Raw genomic sequence first — 15,933 nt, 5'->3', positions numbered from 1 at the left:
TCAGTCATATCATACAAAACACTGCAGTATCCCTTGAGTACTTTCCTGCTTTAAGCTGTTTCCACAGTGCCTCTCCCTCTCCCTACATACACATCATACATGCTCCCAAACCCCTATTTTTAAATGTTCTCATTTTGTACAATTAAAATGCTATTGCAAATTCAAGTTTGAGGTGTTAAAAAAATATATAAGCTGCCAATGTAATAGATTTCTCTGAAAGCGTAGCAATCTAGTATCTATCTACGGTATTCAACTGAACACACATGCACCTTGAAAAAATGTTATTGCTTCATTACTTCAAGGCACCAAAATCTTGAGATGTGCTGAGATCTGTTAATACATTCAGTGGCACATTACTGATATTCAAATACAGATATTATTTTTCTGGATTCCAAACTGAATAATTGTATTTGATATATTCTTAAACTGGACACTTATTTTGTGTCATGTTTAACTCCACTGTTGATTTATTCTTCTCTCCCATCCATCTAATACCCACACTGTTGATTCCGCCCTTCGCTGAAGCCACAGGAGCCACCAGAAAGAAACACGGATCTTATTTCTCAGCTGTTCCAACAAATTTCTTCATCTGAGAACACAGTACTTAAATAATTTCCAATGAATGAAAATACTATTTTTCTCATCTACGTGAAGTAGGGAAATTAATGGGCAAAACCCGTATTTGAGGTCAGTAAATTATGAAATTACTCAAAGCTTAACATCTTGGAGTACTCGGGGAGATCAAAGAATAGGCAATGATGCGTGTTCTGACATCACAGCCACATTGCAGAGCTATGCATAAAACCCACTGACGTTCAAATAGCATTTAAGAATTTATCTATTCATCATGACTAAAATATTTTGCTCTAGAATTCAAACTACAGTAGAAGCTCATCACACAATGTGTGATTAGCACAACACATCATGGAGTGAGCAGAAACTACATTATAAAAGCATACATACTGATATAAATATAATGATGTAATACTGTTACTATTGAATATAAATATAGGGCTGTCCACCACCAGGTGGTGTAAAATAGTTTCATTCCATATTCTAAATGTGTCCACCAAGTATATTAAATATAAACTGGAAAAATCTGAACTTTATTTCATACACTTGAGAGTAAATGTTGTCAAAAAGTCTCATACAAAAGTAAATTATATTAAGTATATTATCATATGTAGGATAATTACATACTATGTAGAGAATTATATGTGAGAAAATTAAAATAAAATTACTATTTATTTAAATTTTTCCCCCCAAATGTGAGAAACTCAGTTAATTTGGGAACCTGATTATTTCTAGTGCTGTTTTATCTGAGTTACTACTTTTAATGTTTCCATTTAATGGAAACATCTAATATTTATTTATTTATTTATTTATTTTGAGAGACAGAGGTGGGGGGGGATGAGTGGGGGAGGGGCAGAGAGAGAGAAGGAGAGAAAAATCCCAAGCAGGCTCCACAGTGTCAGCACAGAGCCAGACGTGGGGATCGATCCAATGATCATGAGATCATGACCTGAGTCGAAATCAAGAGTCTGACTCTTAACTAACTGAGCCACCCAGGAGCCCCCATTTAATGGGGTTAGATTAAGGAGGGCATAATAAGCTGAAAATGCATAACCACATATACTGATACTTGATTTTAGAATCATATGGTCATATTGAACCAGATAATTATTCTCACAATAATCAAATATAATTTGATTAATTAAGTATTCTATGAAATTAAACTATGTCAAAGGGTATTGAGAAAGGAGTTTACTAAGGCATTTACTGTGACAACTGAACGCCAAAATCTAAGAAAAAGGGGTTTGCTCTGAAGAAACAAAAGAGAACAAAGCATCCCAAGTCTGTCTATCAAACAAGTAAAGAGCTTTTTGAAAGCAATTCTATGTGACAGCTTGTACTTTCTTTGCTGACTGTTGTATAGACTTGCGGCTGGTGGCTATTGCTAAGCTGCCTCTTGGGACATTTTCTGAAATTTGCTATGTGGAAACTCTGCCATCCTAAAACGAGATTATACAAGTCTCTCCTTGAATTGTGACTGACTACCAACAGATGAGACTTCCCTTGTGTGATTACTTCAGGAGCACTAGGACTGACTTCCACAAATTCAAAGGATATTAAAAAAAATTACTGAAGCAAGCAAGTTTAGCTATTTAAGTTAAAAAGCTTCTGTTCCCTTCAAAATATGGATTTTTTCCTGTCACATTAGGGGGATACATAGTTAACCTTTAAATGGAGTTCAACTTATGCGATTAAGAATTCTTTATAGAAAACACAACAGTTACCTTTATATAGAGCATATAAGAAAAGAATGATGTGATGAATAGATGCTAGTATTATTATTAGATACAACAGACTAATAATGTATTACACAATAGCAATACTGCTTTATAATAAAAGTTGTCAAGGTACAAATTAGATATTAAGCATCTTTATAAACCTAAAAACTTTGGTATATACAAGGCATGAACTGTAACAAATATAAAATAAATCAGATACATTTCACATCAATTGGAAGAATTTAAAATGCATAGCTAAAATAAAGGGAAATAAATAAAATCATAGTGAAACTAATTTGAATAGTTCAATAAACCAAGTTCCTTCAGGAAGTATTAAAAAATAAGTATATAGTAGGTCACAAAGAAAGTCTCAATTAAACTTAAAAAATCAAATTTATTTTGGCCATATTTTGTCCAACAGAAGGAAGACTAGAAAATATTTTTAAATGATAGCGTGAACATTTATAAAAGAGAGAGAGAGGGAGAGAGAGGAAGAGAAAGGGAGAGAAAGAGTGAGAGAGAGAGAAAGAGGAAGAAAGAGAGGGAGGGAAAAGAAAGAAAGAAAAGACAAGACTAAGTATATTCCAAAGTAACTTGTTAACAAGAGACCTGAAACAATAAATTATTTAGAAACATAAAATAAAGAGCTAGGATACAGAGATGAAGAGGGTGTGGTGAAATAAAGAAAGCCACAAACAACTGGACATTCTCCCAACAAGAAGTCGTTACAAATCTGATTGCTTTAACCAAAAGAACAATGTAGAAATGAAGCCTTTTTGCCAGCTTGCTTTTTTGACTGGATATCACTTGGAATATTCCCTGTTAGGGAGGCCAAGCTCCACATAAGACTCCCTACCTAAGACAATCATTATGGGAAGACCACAAAACATGGAGAGGTCTTAGGGGAGAAGATGCCACATGGAAAGAAAGAGACTAAATTGCCAGTCATGAGTACAGAAACTATTTTGAAAGCAACCCTTCAGCTGAACCCTCAGTAAATTTCTGACCAACAAAAACATGACTAAATTAAGTGATCACTTTAAGTTTATTTTTATTTATTTTGAGAGAGAGATAGCAAGTGGGGGAGTGGCAGAGAGAGGAGACAGAAACCTAAGAAGGCTCCCCTCTATAGCAGAGCCCTTACACTGGGGGCTGGAAACCCATGAAACCATGAGATCATGACCTGAGCAGAAACCAAGAGTCAGAGGCTTAACCAACTGAGCCACCCAGGCGCCCCTAAATGATGGTTTTAAGCCAGTAAATTTAAAGCCCAGAGAAGTTCAAAGCCAAAGTTTTGCTATAAATAAATTTATTAGCAAATAAGAAATATTGGAAGTAAACGAATATATGATCCATTTCAGGAAAAGAGAAAAAAATAGCAAACCAAAAGAAAATCTTAAAAAACAATAAAATAAAGGCAGGAGGGATGGAGGAAGATGGCGGCGTAGGAGGATGCTGGGCTCACCGCGTCCTGCTGATCACGTAGATTCCACCCACACCTGCCTAAATAACCCAGAAAACCGCAAGAAGACTAGCAGAATGGATTCTCCAGAGCCACGCGTAGAGGAGAGGCCCACAGAAGAGGGTAGGAAGAGCAGAGAGGCAGTGCGTGCTACACGGACTGGCAGGGGGAGCCAGGGCGAGGGGCAGCCCGCCGGCAAAGCAGAGCCCCCAAGTCTGGCTTGCAAAAGTGGAGGGGCCAGACGGAGTGTGTTTGGATAGCAAGCAGGACTTACCATCTGGAAGGTTATAAGTTAACAGCTCTGCTCGGAGAGCGGGAGGGCTGGAGGACAACGGGAGGGAGAGTTGTTGAGCCCCGGAGGACAGAGCGCAGCTTGGCAGGGAACAAAGTTGCTCACCAGTGCCATCTCTCTCCCCCATTCCCCAGCCAAAATCCCAAAGGGAACCAGTTCCTGTCAAGGAACTTGCTTGCACCGTGCAAACACCCAATGCTGTGCTGCTGCGGTTCCATCCCTCCGGTGGCGGGTCTGACTCCCTCCTGGTGCTGCAGGGCCCCTCCCAAAGCGTATCACCAAAGGAAAAGCTAGCTGAGCCTGCCGCTCCCGCCCCTGTGCACCTTGCCTATCCACCCCAGCTAATATGCCAGATCCCCAGCACCACAAGCCTGGCAGTGTGCAAGTAGCCCACACAGGGACCACCCCACCCCACAGTGAATCCCACCCCTAGGAGAGGGGAAGAGAAGGTACACACCAGTCTGACTGTGGCCCCAGAGGTGGTCTGGGGGCAGACATCAGGTCTGACTGCGGCCCTTCCTACCAACACAAATTATTCAAGACAGCACAGGGGAAGTGCCCTGCAGTTTTGCACCACTCCAGGGACTATCCAAAATGACAAAACGGAAGAATTCCCCTCAAAAGAATCTCCAGGAAATAGCGACAGCTAACGAACTGATCAAAAACGATTTAAACAATATAACGGAAAGTGAGTTTAGAATAATAGTCATAAAATTAATCGCTGGGCTTGAAAACAGTATAAAGGACAGCAGAGAATCTCTTGCTATAGAGATCAAGGGACTAAGGAACAGCCAGGAGGAGCTAAAAAATGTTATTAATGAGAAGCAAAATAAAATGGAGATGACAACAGCTCAGATTGAAGAGGCAGAGGAGAGAATAGGTGAACTAGAAGATAAAATTATGGAAAAAGAAGAAGCTGAGAAAAAGAGAGATAAAAAAAATCCAGGAGTATGAGGGGAAAATTAGAGAACTAAGTGATGCACTAAAGAGAAATAATGTACACTTAATTGGTATTCCAAAGGAGGAAGAGAGAGGGAAAGGTGCTGAAGGTGTACTTGAAGAAATCATAGCTGAGAACTTCCCTGATCTGGGGAACGAAAAAGGCACTGAAATCCAAGAGGCACAGAGAACTCCCTTCAAACGTAACTTGAATCGATTTCCGCATGACATATCATAGTGAAACTGGCAAAATACAAGGATAAAGAGAAAATTCTGAAAGCAGCTAGGGATAAACGTGCTGTAATATATAAAGGGAGACTGATAAGACTCATGACGGATCTCTCTACTGAAACCTGGCAGGCCGGAAAGAAGTGGCAGGAAATCTTCAATGTGATGAACAGAAAAAATACGCAGCCGAGAATCCTTTTTCCAGCAAATCTGTCATTTAGAAGAGAAGGAGAGATAAAGGTCTTCCTAAACAAACAAGAACTGAAGGAATTCATCACCACTAAACCAGCCCTACAACAGATCCTAAAGGGGATCCTGTGAGACAAAGTACCAGAGACTTCACTACAAGCATGAAACCTACAGACATCACAATGACTCTAAACCCATATCTTTCTATAATAACACTGAATGTAAATGTTCTAAATGCACCAACCAAAAGACATAGGGTATCAGAATGGGAAAAAAAACAAGAACCATCTATTTGCTGTCTACAAGAGACTCATTTTAGACCTGAGGACACGTTCAGATTGAAAGTGAGGGGATAGAGAACTATTTATCATGCCACTGGAAGTCAAAAGAAAGCTGGAGTAGCCATACTTATATCAGACAAACTAGACTTTAACTTAAAGGCTGTAACAAGAGATGAAGAAGGACATTATATAATAATTACAGGGTCTATCCATCAGGAAGAGCTAACAATTATAAATGTCTATGCGCCGAATACAGGAGCCCCCAAATATATAAAACAATCACTCACAAACATAAGCAACCTTATTGATAAGAATGTGGTAATTGCAGGGGACTTTAATACCCCACTTACAATGATGGATAGATCATCTAGACACACGGTCAATAAAGAATCAAGGGCCCTGAATGACACATTGGATCAGATGGACTTGACAGATATATTTAGAACTCTGCATCCCAAAGCAACAGAATATACTTTCTTCTCGAGTGCACATGGAACATTCTCCAAGATAGATCACATATTGGGTCACAAAACAGCCCTTCATAAGTATACAAGAATTGAGATCATACCATGCATACTTTCAGACCACAATGCTATGAAGCTTGAAATCAACCACAGGAAAAAGTCTGGAAAACCTCCAAAAGCATGGAGGTTAAAGAACACCCTACTAACGAATGAGTGGGTCAACCAAGCAATTAGAGAAGAAATTAAAAAATATATGGAAACAAATGAAAATGAAAATACAACAATCCAAACGCTTTGGGACGCAGCGAAGGCAGTCCTGAGAGGAAAATACATTGCAATCCAGGCCTATCTCAAGAAACAAGAAAAACCCCAAATAAAAATCTAACAGCACACCTAAAGGAACTAGAAGCAGAACAGCAAAGGCAGCCTAAACCCAGCAGAAGAAGAGAAATAATAAAGATCAGAGCAGAAATAAACAATATAGAATCTAAAAAAACTGTAGAGCAGATCAACGAAACCAAGAGTTGGTTTTTTGAAAAAACAAACAAAATTGACAAACCTCTAGCCAGGCTTCTCAAAAAGAAAAGGGAGATGACCCAAATAGATAAAATCATGAATGAATATGGAATTATTACAACCAATCCCTCAGAGATACAAACAATTATCAGGGAATACTATGAAAAATTATATGCCAACAAATTGGACAACCTGGAAGAAATGGACAAATTCCTGAACACCCACACACTTCCAAAACTCACTCAGGAGGAAATAGAAAGCTTGAACAGACCCATAACCAGCGAATAAATTGAATCGGTTATCAAAAATCTCCCAACAAATAAGAGTCCAGGACCAGATGGCTTCCCAGGGGAGTTCTACCAGACATTTAAAGCAGAGATAACACCTATCCTTCTCAAGCTCTTCCAAGAAATAGAAAGGGAAGGAAAACTTCCAGACTCATTCTATGAAGCCAGTATTACTTTGATTCCTAAACCAGACAGAGACCCAGTAAAGAAAGAGAACTACAGGCCAATATCCCTGATGAATATGGATGTAAAAATTCTTAACAAGATACTAGCAAATCGAATTCAACAGCATATAAAAAGAATTATTCATCATGATCAAGTGGGATTCATTCCTGGGATGCAGGGCTGGTTCAATATTCTCAAATCAATCAATGTGATACATCACATTAATAAAAGAAAAAATAAGAACCATATGATCCTGTCAATCGATGCAGAAAAAGCATTTGCAAAATTCAGCATCCTTTCTTATTAAAAACCCTCGAGAAAGTTGGGATAGAAGGAACATACTTAAACATCATAAAAGCCATTTATGAAAAGCCCACAGCTAACATCATCCTCAATGGGGAAAAACTGAGAGCTTTTTCCCTGAGATCAGGAACATGACAGGGATGTCCACTCTCACCACTGTTTAACAGTGTTGGAAGTTCTAGCATCAGCAATCAGACAACAAAAGGGAATCAAAGGTATCAAAATTGGAAAAGATGAAGTTAAGCTTTCACTTTTTGCAGATGACATGATATTATACCTGGAAAATCCGATAGACTCCACCAAAAGTCTGCTAGAACTGATACAGGAATTCAGCAAAGTTGCAGGATACAAAATCAATGTACAGAAATCAGTTGCATTCTTATACACTAACAATGAAGCAACAGAAAGACAAATAAAGAAATTGATCCCATTCACAATTGCACCAAGAAGCATAAAATACCTAGGAATAAATCTAAAGATTTTACAAAGATGTAAAAGATGTGTATGCTGCAAACTATAGAAAGCTTATGAAGGAAATTGAAGAAAATATAAAGAAATGGAAAAACATTCTGTGCTCATGGATTGGAAGAATAAATATTGTCAAAATGTCAATACTACCCAAAGCTATCTACACATTCAATGCAATCCCAATCAAAATTGCACCACCATTCTTCTCGAAACTATAACAAGCAATCCTAAAATTCATATGGAACCACAAAAGGCCCCGAATAGCCAACGTAATTTGGAAGAAGAAGACCAAAGCAGGAGGCATCACAATCCCAGACTTTAGCCTCTACTACAAAGCTGTCATCATCAAGACAGCATGGTATTGGCACAAAAACAGACACACAGACCAATGGAATAGAACAGAAACCCCAGAACGAGACCCACAAACATATGGCCAACTCATCTTTGACAAAGCAGGAAAGAATATCCAATGGAGAAAAGACAGTCTCTTTAACAAATGGTGCTGGGAGAACTGGACAGCAACATGCAGAAGGTTGAAACTAGACCACTTTCTCACACTATTCACAAAAATAAACTCAAAATGGATAAAGGACCTAAATGTGAGACAGGAAACCATCAAAACCCTAGAGGAGAAAGCAGGAAAAGACCTCTCTGACCTCAGCCGTAGCAATTTCTTACTTGACACATCCCCAAAGGCAAGGGAATTAAAAGCAAAAATGAATTATTGGGACCTCATGAAGATAAAAAGCTTCTGCACAGCAAAGGAAACAATCAACAAAACTAAAAGTCAACCAACAGAATGGGAAAAGATATTTGCAAATGACATATGGGATAAAGGGCTAGTATCCAAAATGTATAAAGAGCTCACCAAACTCCACATCCTAAAAACAAAGAATCCAGCGAAGAAATGGGCAGAAAACATGAATAGACACTTCTCTAAAGAAGACAACCAGATGGCCAACAGGCACATGAAAAGATGCTCAACGTCGCTCCTCATCAGGGAAATACAAATCAAAACCATACTCAGATATCACCTCACGCCAGTCAGAGTGGCCAAAATGAACAAATCAGGAGACTATAGATGGTGGAGAGGATGTGGAGAAACGGGAACGCTCTTGCACTGTTGGTGGGAATGCAAACTGGTGCAGCCACTCTGGAAAACAGTGTGGAGTTTCCTCAAAAAGTTAAAAATAGACCTACCCTATGATCCAGCAGTAGCACTGCTAGGAATGTACCCAAGGGATACAGCAGTGGTGATACATAGGGGCAGTTGTACCCCAATGTTTATAGCAGCACTCTCAACAATAGCCAAATTATGGAAAGAGCCTAAATGTCCATCAACTGATGAATGGATAAAGAAATTGTGGTTTATATACACAATGGAGTACTATGTTGCAATGGGAAATAATGAAATATGGCCCTTTGTAGCAACGTGGATGGAACTGGAGAGTGTTATGCTAAGTGAAATAAGCCATACAGAGAAAGATAAATACCATATGTTTTCACTCTATGTGGATCCTGAGAAACTTAACAGAAACCCATGGGGGAGGGGAAGGAAAAAAAAAAGAGGTTAGAGTGGGAGAGAGCCAAAGCATAAGAGACTCTTAAAAACTGAGAACAAACTGAGGGTTGATGGGGGAGGGGGTGGGAGGGAGGGGAGGGTGGGTGATGGCTATTGAAGAGGGCATCTTTTGGGATGAGCACTGGGTGTTGTATGGAAACCAATTTGACAATAAATCTTGTATATTAAAAAAAATAAAATAAAAAGTATATGAAACAAAAAACAGCATTCAATTATATTAAATTCAGTAGATTAAATTTAAAAGGAATTCCTTTAAAAGGTTAACAAAATAGACTACCTTGGTAAATCTGAAAAATAAATGAAGAGACAGAATATTATAAATAGTTTATATCCCTACATAGAATAAATAATTCTAAAGTAATTGTATTTATCATTCTTTGTAGTAATTTAAAAAACTACATGTAATAAATGGTTTTGTTATTATTTCTTTTAAGTTAAAATCAAGAAGAAATAAAAATATGAATAGTATCAACAGAAGAAATATAATGGTATCTTTTACAACTGATACCAAACTCCTAAAAAGACAGCAAAGGAGAAATTAACTAGCAGATACATACACACGTACACACACAACTTGATAAAGAAAAATTACTGGAATTCCATAGAAATTAGTAATTAAATATTAGAAACATTATCTATCAAGTCAAGTATAAGTCATAAATTCTTACCATTGTATTATTATTATTGTTGAACTATGAGGTAGTTAAGTAATAAGAAAAGAAAAAGAAATAAAGGTATAAATAATGGAGAGACAGAGAAAAAGCAAAAACATGTAATCATTTGCGTAAATACGACTGCCTGTGTAAAAAATCCTAATGTTAAATGAAATAAGAGAAGCAATGTAAATACAGGAAAGTGCATAAACATAATTGTCACCATGCAATAGATCTCGTTTATGACACATATGCTTATGAATAATTGAGATAATCTAGTTTCACTAGTTTCACTAGTTTCACTAGTTTTCACTAGTTTCAATTTTAAATCCTAAAAATTTCATTAGAAAATACATTAAAATATATCAAATATGAGATGTATATAAATATAACATTAGAATGGTAATATCCCACAGTAGAAAAATATTGGTTCTTCCTAAACTAATTTATTAATACAATACAATCACATTTACCATGAAATTTTCAGATAGGTTTTCAAACGTATATAGGCAAAAAGTAATGAAAGAATAGCCAAGAAATTTTCCAAAGGAATATTGAAATGTATTCTATCAGATAGCAAGATATAAATGTGTAATAATTTAAGGAGAGTGGTATTGCTGGAGTGAAAAACATAATAGTAGAATCAAACTTTCTTTTTTTATGTAACAAAGATATGAAGGAAGTGTTATATCCATTCAGTGTTGTATTATTGCCCAAAACAACTTTATTACCTCTTTTGAAGTCTGCCAGTCAATCTCCACCCATCAGCTTTGATCAAACCCTACAGACTACTTTCCATCTGCAATCCTCCAGATATGCCACTTTCTGTCCTCTCCCATCCAACCATATCAAGACTGCTACTTAAAAGGCATTACTGACAAAGGTCAGAAACCCAAGTGTAGATGAAACAGTGATATTTCAGAATAAAACTGCCAGTACTAAAATCATGAAGCAACTTCATAAAAAAATAAGTAAGTAAAAAACATCAAGTATCAAAATGGGCTCACCAAAAATTTCTTCATGGGGGAAAAAAACAAAACAAAACAAACAAACAAACAAACAAAAAAAAATATATATATATATATACATACACACACACACATTACAGGGTTTCTTGACAAATCTAACACATCTTTCTTAAAGGAAGTGCATTTTTAGCTACAGTCTCATAGGAATGATCTTCAAATGCAAATTTGGGGAAAAGTTTACACATGGTACTATGCAATGATTAAAGCCACATGCATATACCAAGGAAGACACTAGATTAGAAGCAAATAACTTGAACATCCAGATTAAATATAAATATTTAAATTTTATAATTAGAACTTCAAATCATGAGGTTTGAATATAGTATGACATAGAAGCCCTCCCTTGCAGTAATACACACATGGGTACATAACCATGCACCCACGCACGAAGAAATGACAAGCTGAAGTGAACGCGATAAAAGAATAATTTAATCAATTCATTCGGGAATTTCAGGTTCAAATACACTTAAATAACATTTATTACAACATATCTCAGAAACTTTAGTGTCTCAGAAACTTTAATATATTATACAATTTTAAAAAACATAGGTTAGAGTGCTTTAAAACTGTATTTACCCATTTATTCCAAGACTAGACATTGGAAAAGCTGACATAATGGTCAAAATCAGATACATGAACGTGGCAGAGTTTGAAATAAAATCTAGTTCCACAAGTGATAAGTAATTCTATTTCTTCAACTGTAAAATGTGTAAAGATTACTTATAAGGACATGATGAAGATTAAAGATAATTTTAAAGCCTTTGTTCAGTGTCTGGACCAAAGTTAGCATAAAATAAATGATACTTACAATTATTATTGAATATTACTATGGGCATTTAAAAATTAGGTTTTCTTCATATAGTATAGATATACAGAGTAGAGCTAAAATTATGTATTTGTGTACAATTTCAAAGAGCTTTACCATGTATTAAATTATTTCATTCAGAAAAAAAAACTTTCTGAATGCTAGTATTACTACAGTCTTCATATAATTTAAGGATACTAAAGTTTAGGGGCATCTGGATGGCTCAGTCGGTTAAGCATCTGACTTCTGCTCAGGTCATGATCTCATGGTTCCTGAGTTTGAGCCCCCAGGCTCTGTGCTGACAGCTCAGAGCCTGGAGCCTGCTTTGAATTCTGTATCTTCCTCTCTGTCTCTCTGCCCCTCCCCGCTAACACTCTGTCAGAGGGAAAAAAAAAAAAAAAAAAAAAAAAAAAGGATACTAACGTTTAAAGAAGTGATACTTTGCCTAAAATCAAACATCTATTATGTGGTGGAGTCGCCACTTACTTGTAGTTGGTAAAAAGCACATGTTGTTTCTACTACACGACTTTTAAATATTTAGAAGTCATATAGGCAATCACATATACAAAGGTATCCAAACACTTGAGCACCTAAAATTTTAACTATTCCCTGATATTCTTCTCTAATTTTTATGAGCAATAGTTTTGAAATTTTATATATTCCATGTGATGGACAGTATACTTTTTATAAAATCCTTGAATGAATAGGACATTATTTAAGTGATCTGGATTAAAACTTTGGGTTAATAATAATATATTTGATTAAATATTTGCATATTTAATTGGTAGTCTAAATAATGTGTTTGAGTAGCCCTAAAGCCAAAGAAAGTTTTATTAAGTTTTGAGGAGTGTAGAAAATTACAAATCAAAGTGACTTTGAAGATCATTTAAAATTGTCTAATCAAAGTAAACATAAAACCTAGGCTGAAGGTAATCTGCAAAGTATTCATATTTGCATAATGTAAATATTTAAAAATAAATAGGATTTATACATGCTTTTAATATCATTTACAAAACTGACAGTATTTTAGGAAACTGAAGGTCTTACTGTTTTTCCAAATGTCTTTTCTAGTTTCGTGGGTTCACACATTCAGAAATATAAACAAACAAACATAAACTCTGTCCTTAAGAGCACAAAAATGTAATGATTTTGTAAAATTTGGATTGCATTTCATGACCTTATTGGTTCAAACTAACAAGCATCCTGTAGGTTAAGCTATTTCCCTTTTATAGACTCCTGTATTTTCATAACTCTGTTATGAAATGACTTCTTTCCACAAAGTTTTAAATATAAGAGCACACCACGTGTCTCCAACAAATCTTTTAATGTCTATGTGTTAAAATTCTAACACACACAGTTCTTGATGTGGTAGTCTCATTCCTCAACTGCATTGTAAAAGAAAAGACTATGTCTCAATAAAATTAAGAAGAAAATAGCTTATTTTTGCACATTTTTTTCCTGTGCCTATCATTTGCCTCAAGATACTCTCATGAGCTCTCTGGATCTAGCATTCTTGTTACCCTTTAGCATAGGTCTTCTCTTGTGAAGCCTGCTCAACGCCTGCAAAATCCAGGCTCTGTCTCATCTTTTTTATTTTCTCTATTCATGCCAATAAAAACCTGGAAGTTGCTAAGTAACTCCATACTCTACAAGAGGTAAGAACGGCAAGAATTTATACATGCAAGAGAAAGTTTTAGAGGCACAGAAATATATGAATGAACCAAAACTTGGAAGATTTCATGAATTATATATAAAAAATTATATAGCTCAGTTTGGCTAGAGAATAGGATGGATGGGAGATTGCAAAATGGGTCACAAATTCTTCCCATTCATGTATTCATATTCTTATTGCAGTGTGATTTTGCCACTCCCTCCACTAAGAAGGGGAATCCATTTCTACATGTCTGGAAGTAGGCTTGACTGTATGATATGCTTTGGTCAATAAGAAAATAGCAAATCTGATACCAGCAGAGGCTTGAAGAACACTCATTTGGCGGGGCGCCTGGGTGGCGCAGTCGGTTAAGCGTCCGACTTCAGCCAGGTCATGATCTTGCGGTCTGTGAGTTCGAGCCCCGCGTCAGGCTCTGGGCTGATGGCTCAGAGCCTGGAGCCTGTTTCCGATTCTGTGTCTCCCTCTTTCTCTGCCCCTCCCCCGTTCATGCTCTGTCTCTCTCTGTCCCAAAAATAAATAAACGTTGAAAAAAAAATTAAAAAAAAAAAAAAAGAACACTCATTTGGCATTGCCTTCTGTTGCTGATATTTGAACTTTATGACTGCTGCATGAAAAAGCCTGGGCTGACATACTGGAGAACGAGAGCCATGTGCAATAGAACTAAACCATCTCACCTGAGTCAACTTGTCCCCCAAACCAACAAGCCTTTCACTACCAAACAAGCAATGGATGCCATCATAGACAAACCAGCCCAGACCTGAAGAACTGCTCTGCTGGGTGCCTGGGTGGCTCAGTTAGTTAAGCACCCAACTTCTGGTTTCAGATCAGGTCATGATTTCACAGTTTATGAGTTGGAGCCTGTGATGATGGTGCAGAGCCTGCTTGGGAGTCTCTTTCTCTCTCCCCCCCCCCCCTCTCTCTCTCTCTGTCCCTCCCCTGCTCTCTCTCTCTTTCAAAATAAATAAATAAACTTAAAAAACACTGCTCTATTGAACCCTAAGATAGTGAGAAATAAGGAATGTTTGTTTGTTGTTTTAAATAGTTAAGTGTGGGGATAATTTTCAGATAGTAATAAAAAATAGAAATATTTGGATTACCTTTAATCGTTTCCTAACTTAAATTATATCCTTAAATATTTTTAGTATTTCATAACTATAGATTTGAAATAGAAAATTGTCATTTTAGTCTCAATCTTTTATTTTAAAAATTTAGGAAAGCAAGTCTTAGGTTAACCAACTACTACAAATGACACATTTAGTGAAAAAAAACACCAAAATTCACATGTTTTAGTATTTAGTTTGAAACTTCTTCTCCTATCCCTCAGTATAAACCAATATTTAATACCTATAATCACTTTTATTTGTCACTACGAGGCATGAAGTATACAGGATGCTCATAAAGTCCCTAATTTTCCATTTTTATTCTTGTTTCCCAAATTTCCAGTTATGAGTTTCAAGATTATCAATACTAACCCTACAGAAATATATTTTTTTAAGGAATTTCACAATCAAATTTTCTCATCAGGAAATATCTTCAAGCTCATACAAATAAACGTGTTTTATGTTGATTAATGGTATACTTATCCCAAATAATACTTTCACATTGGTTCTTAAATTTAAATATTATATTTAAACAAGACAGAAAGAGAATAGGAAATAAACCCATTCAAAGATATCTTTGGTACACTGGTAGTGATGTTTGATTTTTTCACTGTTATTAAAAGATGGGACTCATATATTAGGTAACTGATATAATGGCTTCAGTAAAAGCCTTCTCAAGAGAGAAAACAGTCATTTTAAAATGTGTATCTATGGATCCCATAATTTCTTCTGTAGGCCCTTTCATTCCAAATTGATGTCCTAAATCCTTGGTGTACATGCATAAACACTGTGATTTAATTTAGAGTGCCTAGAGATTTCCAAGTGAGAAACTCAACATTTAAATCTCACAGATCCACGTGTCCATTTGTGAAAACATGACCAAACTGGATTTTCTGATGTCAACTCAGTTCCACCAAATTGTAAGGCTGATTATTATGTTTCCCAGAATCCTCTTGATTTTTCCAGTTTCTTTGCTCAAAGGAGGAATTCATGTAAGGTTTGGAAGGCAGATGAAAAGCAGAACCCATTGTTCTCTGGAAGAGGCTGCAGCTAGGCAATGTGGGTGGATAAATAAACAGAGACATGGCCTGGTTAGCTTGTGAGAACCAGCTCCCAACTGGTTCAGTGTCAAATCCTCTGACCCACATTGAGTCTCTCTGACCTCTGTGCTCTTTCAACTTAATTCTGTATTAAGTTTTGTATTAAAT

This window comes from Prionailurus viverrinus, chromosome A2 (assembly GCF_022837055.1).
Source record: "Prionailurus viverrinus isolate Anna chromosome A2, UM_Priviv_1.0, whole genome shotgun sequence".
NCBI lineage: Eukaryota > Metazoa > Chordata > Mammalia > Carnivora > Felidae > Prionailurus > Prionailurus viverrinus.
This window is presented reverse-complemented; position numbering follows the sequence as displayed.